The following is a 16,671-nucleotide window of genomic DNA, read 5'->3' as shown; positions in this document are numbered from 1 at the left end:
CCAAATCAGGAGGAGATGAATAATGTTCTTAAGCAGGGCCCGTGGAAAATTGGGCCAAACTCCTTGGTTCTTAAGCAATGGACCCCCCCGCCCCCCCTATTTTCTTGTGAGATGGAGAAGGTTGCTAAGGTTCCAGTCTGGGTTCTTTTCCCTGGATTAGATCCCTTTTTGTGTTCTGATAAGGTGTTAAATAAAATTGCGAGTAGCTTGTTAGTCCTTTGCTTGCGGATACAGCTACCACTACTAAGGCAAAACATTCCTTTGTTAGGGTTTTGATAGAAATGGATGTGTCCAAGACTATGCCTGATCAGGTGGTTCTTAATATACCTTATCTAGGGCAGGTGACTCAGAAAGAAGTTTATGAATGGTACCCTTATTTTTGTCAGGGTTGTGGTAAGTTGGGACATACCATCCAGTCTCGTAAGTTGGACAAGGCAAAAGAATTACTAGCCCGGAAAAAGGGTAAGGATAAGGTAACTAAGGTTAATTTGAGTTCTTTAGTGAGTATTGATTCAGGGAATCAAATAGGCTCACAGTTCACTAATCAGGTCTCAGGAGAATCTGCTAAGGAGCTAGGTGGTACCTCAAGTGATTCCCTTGTGGTTTCTTCCCCTAAGATAAGGCACAGTAAGAAATCTTTATCTGTAGGTGGAGGTTCACCAAAGGGTGATCCTGTAATGCACTCGGGATGCTCTAATTTTGTTATGAAGTCTAAGACGTTTTCTTTGGATTCTATTTCCACTTCCCAGAATCAATTTTCTCTTCTGTATGCAGAGCAGGAGGAGTTGGAAGAGATTCAAGGAATGGGAGTTCAGGGGGTTGAACTAGGTGGTACCTCAATGGTAATTCAAGAAGAGGAGGGAAACTTTAAAGGGAATGTAGGCTCAAAACTAGGCCATAGATCCCTTGAGCTGAATCCTAACTCTTCTGTGAATTCAGCTGAAATGCACTCTGAATGTTCAACAGTGGATCTAGTGGAATCTCAGGAAGTTGTTATTCCACCTGATAAGCATCAATGAAAGTGGTAGCTTTGAATATAAGGGGTTTTAATAATCCTCTTAAGCATAGTGAAGTGAGGGATTATATGTGGGACAATAAGTTGGATTTGTTTGCTATCTTGGAAACAAGAGTGAAGCAGTCTAAGGCTTCAAAAATTTAAAAAAACAAATTTGGCAATTTGGGAAACTTCTGTAATTATGAAAGTCATTATAATTGGAGGATTTAGCTTTTGTTTAATCCTAATGTAACACCCCCATACTCCAAGTGCCTTACCAGGACCACTCAGGTATAAGGATACTACCATCTCGGTTACCCGAGGCATGATAATCATAAGACAATAACAAAACAACTTTAAATAGTATAACTTTAGTGAAAGGTTACAACTGAAACCAAATACCAAAATACGAATACATATTCTCAAAACCAACTGTCTACTGAGTTAACTGAAACGTTTATAAAACTAATAAAGCTACAGCGGAAGACTTCTATCAACTGACGGTGGCACATCCCAGCTATCCCAGTAACTCAACTCAAACCTGCTCAATTACTGCTCACCATCCCCGAATGGATCACCGCAGGTTTTACAAAACAACAACCGGGGTCAGTACTAATCACACAACTTATATATATATATATATATATATATATATCAGCAATACGATAAACAGACAGCTTAACCGTCACACACACACAATCACACCAGTCCCATCAATCTCAATCACCGACTGTCCACTGGACCAGCCCTGCCAGTGGGGACCGCAGCCGTACCCACCAAATCCCCGCTCCTCATATTGAGCGATTTCCCTGTTCATTAATGTGCACATCCCCTTTCGTGGCGGGTTCCACGAAGGGCGAAACTAGGGCGTGAAGCCACTCCCGCAAGTGACTCCACTCAGCCGAGAACGCATCTCGAGAACCAAAGACAACCAATCACAATCAACAACCGTCACAATACAATTACGATATTAATCAATCAATCTCAACACATCAACAATCATTATGGGACTAATACTGAGTAGGGAAACCCTATCTGGAAAGCACAACTATCAGACGGTATCAACAGCTGTATCAAAAGCCTCTTCTACAAATCCTTCTCCTAACATACAAACACATAATCACTACCAATCATAATCTACAACAAAACCCCCAAATCCCCATATTAGGGTTTAACCAACTTTAAGGAAAAACTATAAAAATGGTACGTAGATCTTACCCTCGACACAAGGATCATAAAGATATAAAGAAAGGTAGAATCCGACCTTCCAAGCTCCGAGATTTGCTAACAATGCGATTGATGCGAAGAACGTAGTTTGATTTCTCTTTTCTCAGTAATTAGGTTTTAAAAAGTGTTTAAAGAATAGTGACGGAAATAATATATACCTTAATCGCATTATTAACAAAACCCGAGAAATCGTCCCCCGTAAACCGGCTACTCGATCGAGTAGCTAAGGTACTCGATCGAGTGCCCCCTTACTCGATCGAGTATCTGCGTTACTCGATCGAGTACCCAACAGGTCAGAAACTATTATAAATTGCAACTCACCCTTACTCGACAGAGTAAGGCCTACTCGATAGAGTACCCAGAGACTCATAAATCCGTAGTATTACAGTCTTCCCTCCTTAAAAAGAACTTCGTCCCCGAAGTTCAACCCATACATAAAAACAAACATACTAACTCGGTCAAGACGCAACAAAACTACTAAGAACTCAAAACAAAACCCAACTTATAAAACATGAAACCATGAACTCTTAACACTAATTCCACCAACTATTCCTACCTCCACACCTCGCTCACGATGTCGTAGCAACTACATCATAAACTCTCCCGACACTAACTCCATACACTACCAACTACCATCCACTAACGCTACTAGCTCCATAATATATCATCCACTACCAAAACCAATATCAAGACACTCATAGACATCAAACGGAACGTTACATTCTACCACCCTTAAAAGGAACTTCGTCCTCGAAGTTTACTCACACTCATAACCTTATCATCCAACTGTCAACACTAGTGAAATATTCTCACACTCCTAAACATCACACTACTACAAGCACGACCATGGCCTTTTAACAACATCAACCACAAAATATACAACTTCCTTCTTTATGCTACACCAACACTCTACTGCGAATATACCACCATATGCGCAACCATCAAACTCTCTTTTATCGCATCCTACTCCTCTTAAGATAAATGTTACGTCCTCGTAACTCACTAATACTAAATCCTAGCTATATCGTCTCATTATCCTCATCACCACCGCATGTCAAAGATAGCCACCTATAATCTAAACACTCGCCATGCATATATCCAAAGCTCTCTTACTTAAACATTTCTCATATCTCAACTCATTCGGCACATCACCTAACCTATACCATAAAACTCGTAGCAAACTCACCATACTTACTCTCCATTATTACTGCAAAACAACATACCTCTCTATGTAAAGCACCTATCTCCCAAAAGCATAACTCACGATCCACACTCGTTACGTACACTCACACTAGATCCTCAAGTTCTTTCCTTGATTAACGCAAAACTCATACATAACTTAACATGACACTAATTGCCCCAACACCCTACACTCACCGTCTCAACAAAGGATTATGAACCACACGCATCTTTCAGGTCATTACCACACATATTGTACGAATCACTCTCCATTACCATGTCCACTAAAGCTTTATCTAGAACAAGTTCAAAATTACTGTAACAACTTCTCACAACCGTGTTCCATCAACAAAATATCATTATACTACGACAACGACGAAAACAGACACAACTCTCTTTCATATCACACTTTACTCTCATTCCCAAACTTAAACTGGTAAGAACCATCAATAAACAAAACAACTGTCTATCTATACAAACTGAACTCACAGGAAGCAACATCAAACAAAACAACAAACTATGTATGACTGGTATGTACTTTCGAAATTCGAATCATAATCATCCCGCCTATTCCACCACAACCGGTGACGGCATCGCAACACCGTCACCAACAGCCACACCGCAGTGCGAAAATATCCGCATCACAACACTAAGTACCGTGCCCGGATCACCACCCGAGGCACAACGACCACATCGGTAGACATCACAACTACATACAATTCCCATAAACACTGACTCAGAATAACTTCTCTGACAAGAAAAACTTACCCAAATCCACTTACTACATCACAATGCAACATATTATATGAATTCAATAGGTAATAACTTCATGAATATCGTCCCCTTACCATATCACAGATTAACATGTATCATGAATACATACAAGTATAACCAGTCATGCCAGATCGCTCAAATTATTACCTTTTTAATCATCATTCAATTAGATTAGTGTACCCAACATGCATTACAGAACATTCAAATAACAACTTTATGATAATCACACCATACCACGTCTTGTGAAGTCAAAACCTCACACAAACATTTATATATATCACAAACCCGTAATCACATCCAACCAGTCAATCCTGATCACGTAAGTTACCACCTGACAAAAGTTACCTCTCATCCGAGCTTAACTCGTATACATCTCATAACATATTCTCCCATTCGCATATCCATCACCCTCTGCCAAAAGTAGCCACACCATTAATACTCAACTACTAACAACCGCCTCTTATAACCACATCTTATACTCTTTCATAACCATACTTATCAATCTGGTCTCTACAAAATCAACCTCTTTAGAATTGCTACCTTTCTAATATACCATCACCCTTAACCACTAGTCTCAAACCATCACACTACCACCGTCCGGACATCAAACCTCTTATACTCATCTCTAAACATCACGATTTCTTTCCTATCTTTGGTTAACATCCCAAATAACGAGCATCAAATCCATCAACAAAAATCACCTCAACACTATTTCCAATTCCATCCTTAATTGTATAGTCATCTAACTCTCCACCAAAATCTCATAGAGTGCAGATACTAAATCAACCTCTTGCTCCCTTAATTCCTCAAAACTCATGATTAATCATGTTGTCCTGACACTTCTGTATAACCATTAACTTACTTACTCTTGACAGTATCATACCTCTTGACGATTCCTTACTTTTATGTCACATAACTCCGGTGAACATTTTTCTCAGCTTACTTTTATCCTTCTTTTCTCTTTATACTCAACAATACCATTTAATAGCTCAACTCCTTATTACTTCTACCTAACTCTTTAGTGCTCCAATTACCTTCTCATCGCTCTAAAACCCAAATCCCATTATTTTATATCGATATCACCTCGCTCTTTCTTACTATGGATCTTCTCTTGCTATGCTATCACTCACACTTGCCACTAATCTATCCATAAAATCAACGTTCACTGTTCAAACAATTGCTTCTCCTTTGTACCTCTCTAGCAATCAGAATTCATTTCATACTGTTATTGCCCAAGGGAATCTCACAGTAGTTTCATCTCTTAATAAACCAAATCTCCCAAACTCACTCACTGTGTACAAATATACCTCGCGACATGTCTCCATAAAGTTCACTGTATGCTACTCTTCTCAACCCCTTTAAAACGAACTTTCACTACATATATCCTTAACCCACACGACTCCTAGCCATCTCCCTCCATAATTCTTTACACACCTCAAGCTGCCACTATCCACATCCTTACTTTGAATCTTTTTATTCTCACGTTCCTTAGACTCACATCATCCCTTGCCCACTTTCACTTACTTTTACATTACCCAACACACAATCATATCACTCATCTCGTCTCACAAAACCTGTTCTATATCTCAATTAAGCCATAACGATCTTTCTTTTCTTTTTCCACTATCTATCACAACCACGTATAACTCATGTCCTCCCCATCGAACTCCCACTCATCATAGGTGCCCCTCTTTACATCATAAGATTGGGTAACTTACGCTTCAGGATCAACACAAACGTAAAACAGTGCATAAAGAAGTAATATAACAGCTTTGAATTAAACATAATATGCAACGAATGTCAAAAGATAAGCATATGACCTAAAATAGGGGTCACTAGATCGAGTACAGGCCACTCGATCGAGTAAGTGACTTACTCGATCGAGTAGGTGAAGATCAGAAGCACGTAAAACAAATTACCAGGGCCACTCGATCGAGTAACTGATGTACTCGATTGAGTTCCACCCTACTCGATCGAGTACCAAGGCTACTCGATCGAGTACCTACGCATATCTCAGCACTGTCCAGTTTTCGTAAAATAGTCGTAACTCACTCATTTCTTGGTCGTTTTGGGCTTGTGACCTATCGTTAGAATCGTAAAAGGGCAAGCTATCACCTCCAATTGGAATCACATCAAAATTATTTATGCATCTCAAGTTATAACAGATTAAAGACAACTTTGCTGTAATCAGACGACATAACTATTTGATTTTTACTTCCAAACAGCTTAAACAACAACCAAGCAAACAAAACCAGTCCAAAATTCATAAAACCAGTATTCATAATCATATGTTACTATTTTCAAAAGCCAAGCAACAACATTCATCATGCACATAGATTATTTAACTTGTCAATCACGATTTACCCACATGCTTTTATTTTATAACTTTACGTACACAATAACATAATATACGACATAAAATCCCCTATTCACATGTTACTAACATTGCAATATTATAAAATCCATTATCCACATAAACATGTTCCACACATGAATTTCATATTTTTATGCAATTACTTACTTAGTCTCTTCCAACCAATTCATTCATTACAGCTACACACTTCTTACCACATATACACATGAACAATAGTGGACAAGTACATAAACTTATCATACAACTTTATGCAAACAAAATATACGTATACGACACAACATTCCTATGCACATGTTATTATTATGCCACATTATGAATCATCCATCCTGCAACATCATCATTCATCACATATTATCACATATGAACTACTTCCTTTTTCTACCCCATCATTCATCAATCTCATATACTTTTTCTACAATTCAAAACAACATTGTAAACCAACTATCATGCTTTCAATCAATAGCATACGAAATCACATCATCACCATCTTTTCTACACATTCCCCATTCTCCACATACATACATCCACTGATTCATGCCACACATCACCATATAGGTACACAGTTCACAAGATAAACACATAGCGATCCCGACTAATATCCCATGGTGACCGGTTCAAAATTGTAGGGCGAGTTCGCGACTTTAGGACGTCTCCCAAGCCTTTGCATTAGCTCCTACAACTTTTACCCCGGGTTCATTTTAATTTGACTCCCTATATTCATTAGGTTCATTGGTTACAGGTTTCAGGATCGTCGCTCTGATACCATTTGTAACACCCCCATACTCCAAGTGCCTTACCAGGACCACTCAGGTATAAGGATACTACCATCTCGGTTACCCGAGGCATGATAATCATAAGACAATAACGAAACAACTTTAAATAGTATAACTTTAGTGAAAGGTTACAACTGAAACCAAATACCAAAATACGAATACATATTCTCAAAACCAACTGTCTACTGAGTTAACTGAAACGTTTATAAAACTAATAAAGCTACAGCGGAAGACTTCTATCAACCGACGGTGGCACATCCCAAATATCCCAAAGAACTCAACTCAAACTCGCTCAATTATCGCTCACCATCCCCGAATGGATCACCGCAGTTTTACAAAACCACAACCGGGTCGACTAATCACACAACTTATATATATATCAAAGAATACGATAAATGCATGACTTAACCATCACACACACAAATCACACCAAATCCCATCAATCTCAATCACCGATCGTCCACCGGGACCACCACGCTGGGGGACCGCACCGTACCCACCAAATCCCCGCTCCTCATATTGAGCGATTTCCCTGTTCATTAATGTGCACATCCCCTTTCGTGGCGGGTTCCTCGAAGGGCGAAACTAGGGCGTGAAGCCACTCCCGCAAGTAACTCCACTCAGCCGAGAACGCATCTCGAGAACCAGAGACAACCAATCACAATCAACAACCGTCACAATACAATTACGATATTAATCAATCAATCTCAACACATCAACAATCATTATGGGACTAATACTGAGTAGGGAAACCCTACCTGGAAAGCACAACTATCAGACGGTATCAACAGCTGTATCAAAAGCCTCTTCTACAAATCCTCCTCCTAACATACAAACACATAATCACTACCAATCATAATCTACAACAAAACCCCCAAATTCCCATATTAGGGTTTAACCAACTTTAAGGAAAAACTATAAAAATGGTACGTAGATCTTACCCTCGACGCAAGGATCACAAAGATATAAAAAAAGGTAGAATCCGACCTTCCAAGCTCCGAGATTTGCTAACAATGCGATTGATGCGAAGAACGTAGTTTGATTTCTCTTTTCTCAGTAATTAGGTTTTAAAAAGTGTTTAAAGAATAGTGACGGAAGTAATATATACCTTAATCGCATTATTAACAAAACCCGAGAAATCGTCCCCCGTAAACCGGCTACTCGATCGAGTAGCTAAGGTACTCGATCGAGTGCCCCCTTACTCGATCGAGTATCTGCGTTACTCGATCGAGTACCCAACAGGTCAGAAACTATTATAAATTGCAACTCACCCTTACTCGACAGAGTAAGGCCTACTCGATAGAGTACCCAGAGACTCATAAATCCGTAGTATTACACCTAAGACTATATCCATTAGTCATCACTTAATTGAGGCCCAGGCTATTAGTTGTAGAATTCATCACTTTGAGACTAATAAGGATTTTAACATCAGTTTTGACTATGGGATTAATGATGCAGTCCAGAGAGAAGATCTATGGGACACTCTTAGAGCTTTTGCCTCTTCTGAACCTTGAATGGTATTAGGAGATTTTAATGTTGTTAGATGTCCTGAGGAAAAGCTAAGCCCAAATCCCCCTCTGCTGTAAGAAATGTTGGCTTTTAATTCTTGTCTCTCTGACTGTTAGTTGGATGATTTGATAAGTTCAGGGTCTGACATGACTTGGACCAACAAGCAAGAACCTGGTGCTTGAGTTTGGTCTAAACTTGATAGGGTGCTAGTCAATTCTGCTTGGATGTCTAATTATCCCCTAATCTCCCATCAACTTTAGCTAAAAGGCTACTCACTACTCATCATGATTAACATGTCAATTGAAGAGTCATATTTATATACTTCTTCCTATTCATTCATTTTGTCCCCCTTCTATTTTGCACAAGAATTAAGAAAATGATTTTGGACCACACAAAACACTTTATTCCACCCTACCCCACTTGTAATTAAATTTGGACCACACAAAAGTTACCAAAAAAGGAAAGAGAGACAAAAATCCGACTAGTTTCGATAAGGAAAGAGTGACAAAATGAATGAATAGGAGGAAGTACAATTTTATGCCTCCCCTTAGTTACCTTTGAGACGGTTTTGTGCTATAATATGTTGTTTATATGAGAATGTCGATACTTCCACCTTTTGGTGTTTTAATGTAGATTGGATGCAATCGTGGAGCAAATGATTAATATGGAGCACCGCGGAGTCGGCAAGACGAAATGCAAGAAGAACGACACGAGAATTATGAAGAACGAGAGAAGAAAAGAACAAAATAAGCTACTGAAACTGAGGATACTCGATCGAGTAATGCGAAACTCGATCAAGTCGTGGTCACTAGGACACTCGATCGAGTGCCATGATACTCGATCGAGTGTTTTGCTTTTTAGGAATTTTCGCGAAACTTACTTAAGTCGGTTTATTTTTATTATATATAGGAAGTTCGTAGATTATTATTAGGTTATGCTTATTTTACGCCTCTTTCACATCAAAACTCTTAGAAAACTCTTAGATTAGTTTAGCTATTGTTATTTTCTGGATCTACCCTCTTAATTTACAGTAACTATTAGTCTTTCCTCATTAATTATAAATTTAAGTTCTAGTTTTACAATTGCTTTCTTATTCATCTTTTATGCTTTTAATTATGTTTCTCATTCATCTTATTATCGTAGATCTTATTAGTATGTGTATCCAATGTTGTTAGGATCGGGATTCTACTTTAGATCGATGAAGTATGTAGAATCGAATCGGTAGAATCGGATCGTAGGGTCGTAAGATTCTACAAACTAACTAAATATAGTTTTGTATTTGGTAAAAAACATAAAATTTAAGATCAAAATACATATTTATTAATATTTATCCATAAATTATTGATGACTAATAATTTTTATGTCATTGTTAATTTGTTATGAACATGTTTCTACAACTTATATAAGATTCAGATTTTACAATGTTATTATATAAAATATATATTTATTCTTTTATCGAAAACCGAATCGTAGGACCGTAAGATCGTAGGATCGTATTATGATCCTACCTTTAGAAATTTTCAGACGAATAGGATCGTAAGATTCTACAACCATAATAGAAACGTAAGATCCGGGATCGATCAAGCGTTTTTGGATCGTAAAATCGTAGGATCGAATCAGGATTTTGACAACAATGTGCGTATCTAAATCATTAATCTAGGGTGAAATGAGATCTAGGTTGTTAGAAGGGGGTTTAATTAATTAGTTAATTGTTAAACTGCTTTTTGTTGTTGTTCAATTGTTGTTTTAAATCTAGTTAATTAACTACTGGCCAGGATTAGTCAATTAGTCTTGCAAATTAGGATTATTGTCGACCGGATTAAGACTAATATAGGCTACGATAATTGAATAGACTAGCTTAATTATAGCGACCGCATGTTAAGTTTAGATCTAAAGAGTATATAGTACTGACCGGACATATAACCTTAAACAACATAGTTGCTCTGTTAATTAGTTAAATTCTATCATCGGATAACATACCTAGTAAACTTGATCTCTAGACCTTTTAATATTATTGAATTTGTCTTTTACCTTATTGCAATTAGTTTAGAAATCAATCAATCAAACTTTCAAGAAATTGTTACCTTAAGACGAACTTAGATATTAACAAACTAGATTATCACCGCCTCCCTGTGGATACGATACCCTACTTACCACTAACTATTTGTTAGTAATATTATAGGATTACTTTGATTTAGGGGACACGACTTTATCCTTGTCATCAATAATGGTGTCATACATTATAACAAAGGAAAACATGATGATCAAAGCATGGTAATTAACAAAGGATTAACAAAATATTAAGTAGAGATTTAGGAAATAATACCAACTTAAGAGATGAACAAAAGTATTGACTTATTAGGTGAGCTTAAATGCACTTTCTCTCTCTTCTCTAGAGAGAGCTTTTTTCTCTCTTTTTTTTTGAGAGCTTGCTGAGTTTTCTTCACAAAAACAAAATTTAAAACCTCAATATCAAGGTTTAAAACTCATTTATCAATTGTTTAACAACAATCTCTACATCTTCGTTTTTTCTGATTGGGTCTTTGAAGAACCCTAGATTTCTCTGACAGGCTATCTCTATCAGGGGATTTTTTAATCAAAAAATATATCCCTAATCTGTCTTTAATCATTCCTTTCCGGAGTCATTAATTGGTCTTTTCGTTTTAGGCCAATTAAAATAAAGAAAACCCTAAATCTTCCTTTGCAGTTATTGGGTGTTGAAGACATGTCCTGTCTTTTTCAATAAGATTATCAATTTTTAAATAAGTTTTTTATTTGCAATCATTATCTGCAGTATTACATTTATTGGTGCATGCGGTTTCTTGAACTACTTTAAGAAGTTATTCCAATCAACTCTTTGCAGTTCCTGATGTGATTGAGGAAACTGAATCGTCTTTCAATTAGATTGCATGCATTAGGGTTTGGGAGTCCCTATTTAAGCAGTTAAGGATGGGGAAGTTTGCTCCATCAAAATTCAAATCCGTTTTTCCATCTTCTCATTCTAACAAAATTAATCATCATCAATTCACAAATAATAACTCTTCATCTGTCCCAATGGAGTTTGAGGCTCAATTTGGTCGTTTTGAAGATGAAGGGCAGGGTGTGGGGGCTGATGTTCATCAAAATATTTACCATCATCAAAACTATCATCAGCCACATCCTAATGCTGATTTCAACCCAATGAACCCTTTGCATGCGAACCTATGGAGGTTCCTGTTGGGGTTGGTGTCCTTAACAGTTAGTGCAAGGACTTATAAACCTCTAAAAGGATCAAAGGGCATACTTTGGTATTAAAATCAGTTGATCCACGTTTATCAATAACGGTTGGCTTGCTAGATAAGTTTGACGTTATTGTCATACAGATGGCGGTGATCAACTGGTCCCTAAAAGTCACACCTATAGGATACGTTCGAGAGATGTGACGGTATGAAAATACTGTCATGTAGATGCCAAAATTGACTAACCAGTTTGTCCGAGTTATTTGACTAGTAATTAGTCAAATATGTGATGTTGAGAGATTATATTTAATACGGATTAAATATCATGGGCTAAGGCGAATTAACCAGTTAATTCGTAAAATTAAATATAAGCGATTTATATTTAATTAAATGTATATTGAATATAATTATACAATACTGTTTTGTCGGACACGTATTAATAATTCAGCTAACCCGTATTATTAGCTGATGCCTTAATTTCCGATAACCGATAACAGTTTATAATCAGACCGCATCATATACATTTAGTCATTTGGGCACGGACTACGAGTTAAAATGAAGAGGAAATGGATAAGCCCATTTCCTCCCCATGGACTCGGTTTGGCCGAGCCTCTCATAGACAAAAGGAGAGTTTCTCCTCTTGTCTAACCGAATCGATTCATTTGAAATGTAACTAGGGTTTTGAAGAGCATTCTCCTCTCAAAACCCGAGATCTCTCATCTCGAAAAACTCACATCAGTTCTCCCAATATTGCAAGGCAATCGGAGAACACCATCTAGCACAAGGGCATATCTCGGACAAGTCTTGGGTGCAACAATTAGGAGGGAATCTCGTTTGATTTACTCTTTTTACGCCGTGCATCAAAGGACCCGAGGTTATTTCTTGTTCCTTATCGTTTCTATTGTATTTATGTTTTATGACAATAATCACATGTTTAAATTTACGTTATAGTCCTAAATTTAAAGGGTAGTATACGGATATTAACCCACAAGTGGTATCAGAGCGAGGCCACGTAAATTTTTATATGTGTTTTTCATCAAACGATTGTTGAAACGATGAATTTTGGTTAAAAAAAAATGTCACGGCTCAATTTTTTTTTACACGGCAGAAATTTTTTGTTGCTGCGTTTTTTTTTGTTGCATTGGGAACCGTGTCCTGTTTACACGGTTGCTCTTGTTGTTGTTTTTTGTCTCAAAACCGTTTTCATGATTTACACGGCTGTTTTGTTTCAATTTTCATATTGTTTTTACATGTTGTTATTTTATACGGAGATTATAGCAACATGTCATGTTTTTGTCAATTGTTAAATTTGTTTTGATGCGTTTTTTATCAAAATTGCAATTGATTTTGTCTCGACAAACTGTTTTCACGAGGGTTTTGAAGTTTCAGCCATGTTTGCATTCGATCGAGCGTATTTCTACTCGATCGAGTGCTGTTTCTGTCTTATTTTTGATCGATCGAGTCCCTGTTGTACTCGATCGACCCCTTTCTAAACCCTACTGCTCGATCGAGTTGTCCTCGTACTCGATCGAGTAGATTTGCTGATATAAGTCCTCGATCGACCTCCAGTTTAGTCGATCGAGTACCCCCTGATTAGCATACCCCTCGATCGACTTGCAGTTCAGTCGATCGAGCCCTTTAGTTCCTCAATCGAGCACTTGTGTCCCTGGATCGAGGGATTTCCGTTTTGACAGCTTTGAAAATTTATTCTTTTTGCTTTAAATTTTCTTTTGGCTTTAATATGTACTTTATACGGATATAGTACACTCGCTATGATTGTGAAACAGTTCACACACGTACCATTAAGTTATTTTAAAGCGTATTTAAAGTAACGGATTGTAATGGATTAAAATTAAATGATAGAAGCGGTTTTATCACATGCATTTTAATTATTAAAAGGTGGTTTGGATAAATTTAACATAATTACGGAATTATGTCACGAATGAATTAGTTTTTAGTTGATGCATTTTTATTTATCGTTTATCTTGAATGCCGTGTATGCCTTTTTATTACGTATTTAATTTTTACAATCAGTTGTAACTTAGTGTGGCCTTAGTAGAACGTGTTACTGTAATGATGGAACACGGTCTTGGTTGTATTTTGAGATCTCGTATCTCCGTTTTGGATTTTTCACTTGTAATTACAGTTTTTAATTAGAATGTAAATAGGTTTATTTTTGTAATTTTAAATTGTAATTTTTGAGAAGACCAAAGATGGAGACCGGATGCTCACTCCCGCTACTTGGATCAAGATGGAACATCAAGACAAGCTTTTCGGGTCCAACGGTGGATTCCAAAGTTGTATTATGTTCTTATACTAGGATAGGCCACACTAGGACTTTTTTATTTACGTATTGCATTCCTTTATTTATTTTTCGTAACGATAATATGCATCATATTCCGCCTAAAAACCAAGCCACCTAATAATTGCATGAAAACTGACACATATAGAGGTCACGAGTTAGTTTTCATTGACATTCTCATGTCACACGTTTTAAAGCCATCATCCAAATAAATTCATTCACGACAAACGCTAGTTATTCGTTCACTTAAAATGAATTATAATTTAGTTGATGGGATCTTCCTCGTATAAACTAAAATTGAGAACGGTCTTTATAGGTCAAACTCCAATGAGTCCCTTCTTCGTCGGTAGGCATACTATGACCCCTTCTACGTCGGGTAAGTTGGAACCGATTGACCTATTTTATCTCAACACTATGGTCACTCGTACGATCCTGTGACTATGGTGGACTATAGATAGGATTTACGGAAATCTATCGACCAAGAGTTCTTCCGGAAGAATTGGCTAAACAGTTGGCTTATCAATTTACAGAAATTGAGTCTTGGGATCACTTGTATCTGTTGGGGTTGGTGTCCTTAACAGTTAGTGCAAGGACTTGTAAACCTCTAAAAGGATCAAAGGGCATACTTTGGTATTATTATCAGTTGATCCACGTTTATCAATAACGGTTGGCTTGCTAGATAAGTTTGACGTTATTGTCATACAGATGGCGGTGATCAACTGGTCCCTAAAAGTCACACCTATAGGATACGTTCGAGAGATGTGACGGTATGAAAATACTGTCATGTAGATGCCAAATATTGACTAACCAGTTAGTCCGAGTTATTTGACTAAGTAATTAGTCAAATATGTGATGTTGAGATATTATATTTAATACGGATTAAATATCATGGGCTAAGGCGAATTAACCAGTTAATTCGTAAAATTAAATATACGTGATTTATATTTAATTAAATGTATATTAAAATAAATTATAAAATACTGTTTTGTCGGACACGTATTAATAATTCAGCTAACCCGCATTATTAGCTGATGCCTTAATTTCCGATAACCGATAACAGTTTATGATCAAACCGCGTCATATACATTTAGCCATTTGGGTTCGGACTACGAGTCAAAGAGAAGAGGAAATGGAAAAGCCCATTTCCTCCCCATGGACTCGGCTTGGCCGAATTAGGAGAACAAAAAGGAGAGCCTCCTCCTTCTGTAAAAACCTAATGATCATTAGTGAAAGAATTAGGGTTTCAGAGATAAATTTTTCTCTCTGAAACTGAGATCTCTCATCTCGACAAAACTCACAACAGTTCTCCCTATATTGCAAGGCAATCGGAGAACACTGTTCTAGCACAAGGGCATATCTCGGACCAAGTCTTGGGTGCAACGATTAGGAGGGAATCTGCTTAGATTTCTGATCTTTACGCCGCAATTAAAAGGACCCGAGGTTGATCTCTATACACTTATCGTTTCTTTTGTTTTATCGTTTTATGACTATAAATTGCATGTAAATTTTGCGTTATAGTCCTGCAATTTAAGGGGTAGTATACGGATATTAACCCACAAGTGGTATCAGAGCGAGGCCACGTGAATTTTTCATGTGTTTTTCATAAAACGATTTTTGAAACGATGTTTTTGTGCTTGAAAACCCGTGCCCTGTATACACGGCAGAATTTGTTTGAAACCGTGTCATGTATTACACGGCAATTTCATCTTTTTCGTTTTGTTTTGTTGAAACCGTGTCATGTATTACACGGTTTTATCATCTTTCTCGATTTGGTTTTATGCATGTTGTTGTTTTATACAGAGATTATAACAATATGTCATGTTTTATCAATTATCAAATTTGTTTTGATGCGTTTTGATCAAAATTTTAATTGATTTTATCTCGAAAATCGATTTTCACGAGGGTTTGGGATTTTTCAGAAATTTTTGTACTTGATCGAATAAAGTTTCAATCGATCGAGTGTTTTTTCTGCTTGTTTTTGCTCGATCGAGTCCCTGTTGTACTCGATCGACCCCGTGTCAAAAACCTTTTCTCGATCGAGTCCCTGTTGTACTCGATCGACCCCTTTCTTAACCTGTTTGCTCGATCGAGTTGTCCTCGTACTCGATCGAGTAGTGTTGTTGATATAGGTACTCGATCGACCACCGCTTTAGTCGATCGAGCACCTCTGATTAGCATTCCTCTCGATCAACTTGCGATTCGAGTCGATCGAGCTCCCCCTCCCTCGATCGAGCACTTATGTCCCTGGATCGAGGGATTTAAATCTTTAACGACTTTGAAAATTTGTTTCTTTTGATTTAAATTTTCCTTTGGCTTTAATA

Source organism: Silene latifolia, chromosome 9, assembly GCF_048544455.1.
Source record: "Silene latifolia isolate original U9 population chromosome 9, ASM4854445v1, whole genome shotgun sequence".
In the NCBI taxonomy this organism is placed as follows: domain Eukaryota; kingdom Viridiplantae; phylum Streptophyta; class Magnoliopsida; order Caryophyllales; family Caryophyllaceae; genus Silene; species Silene latifolia.
This window is presented reverse-complemented; position numbering follows the sequence as displayed.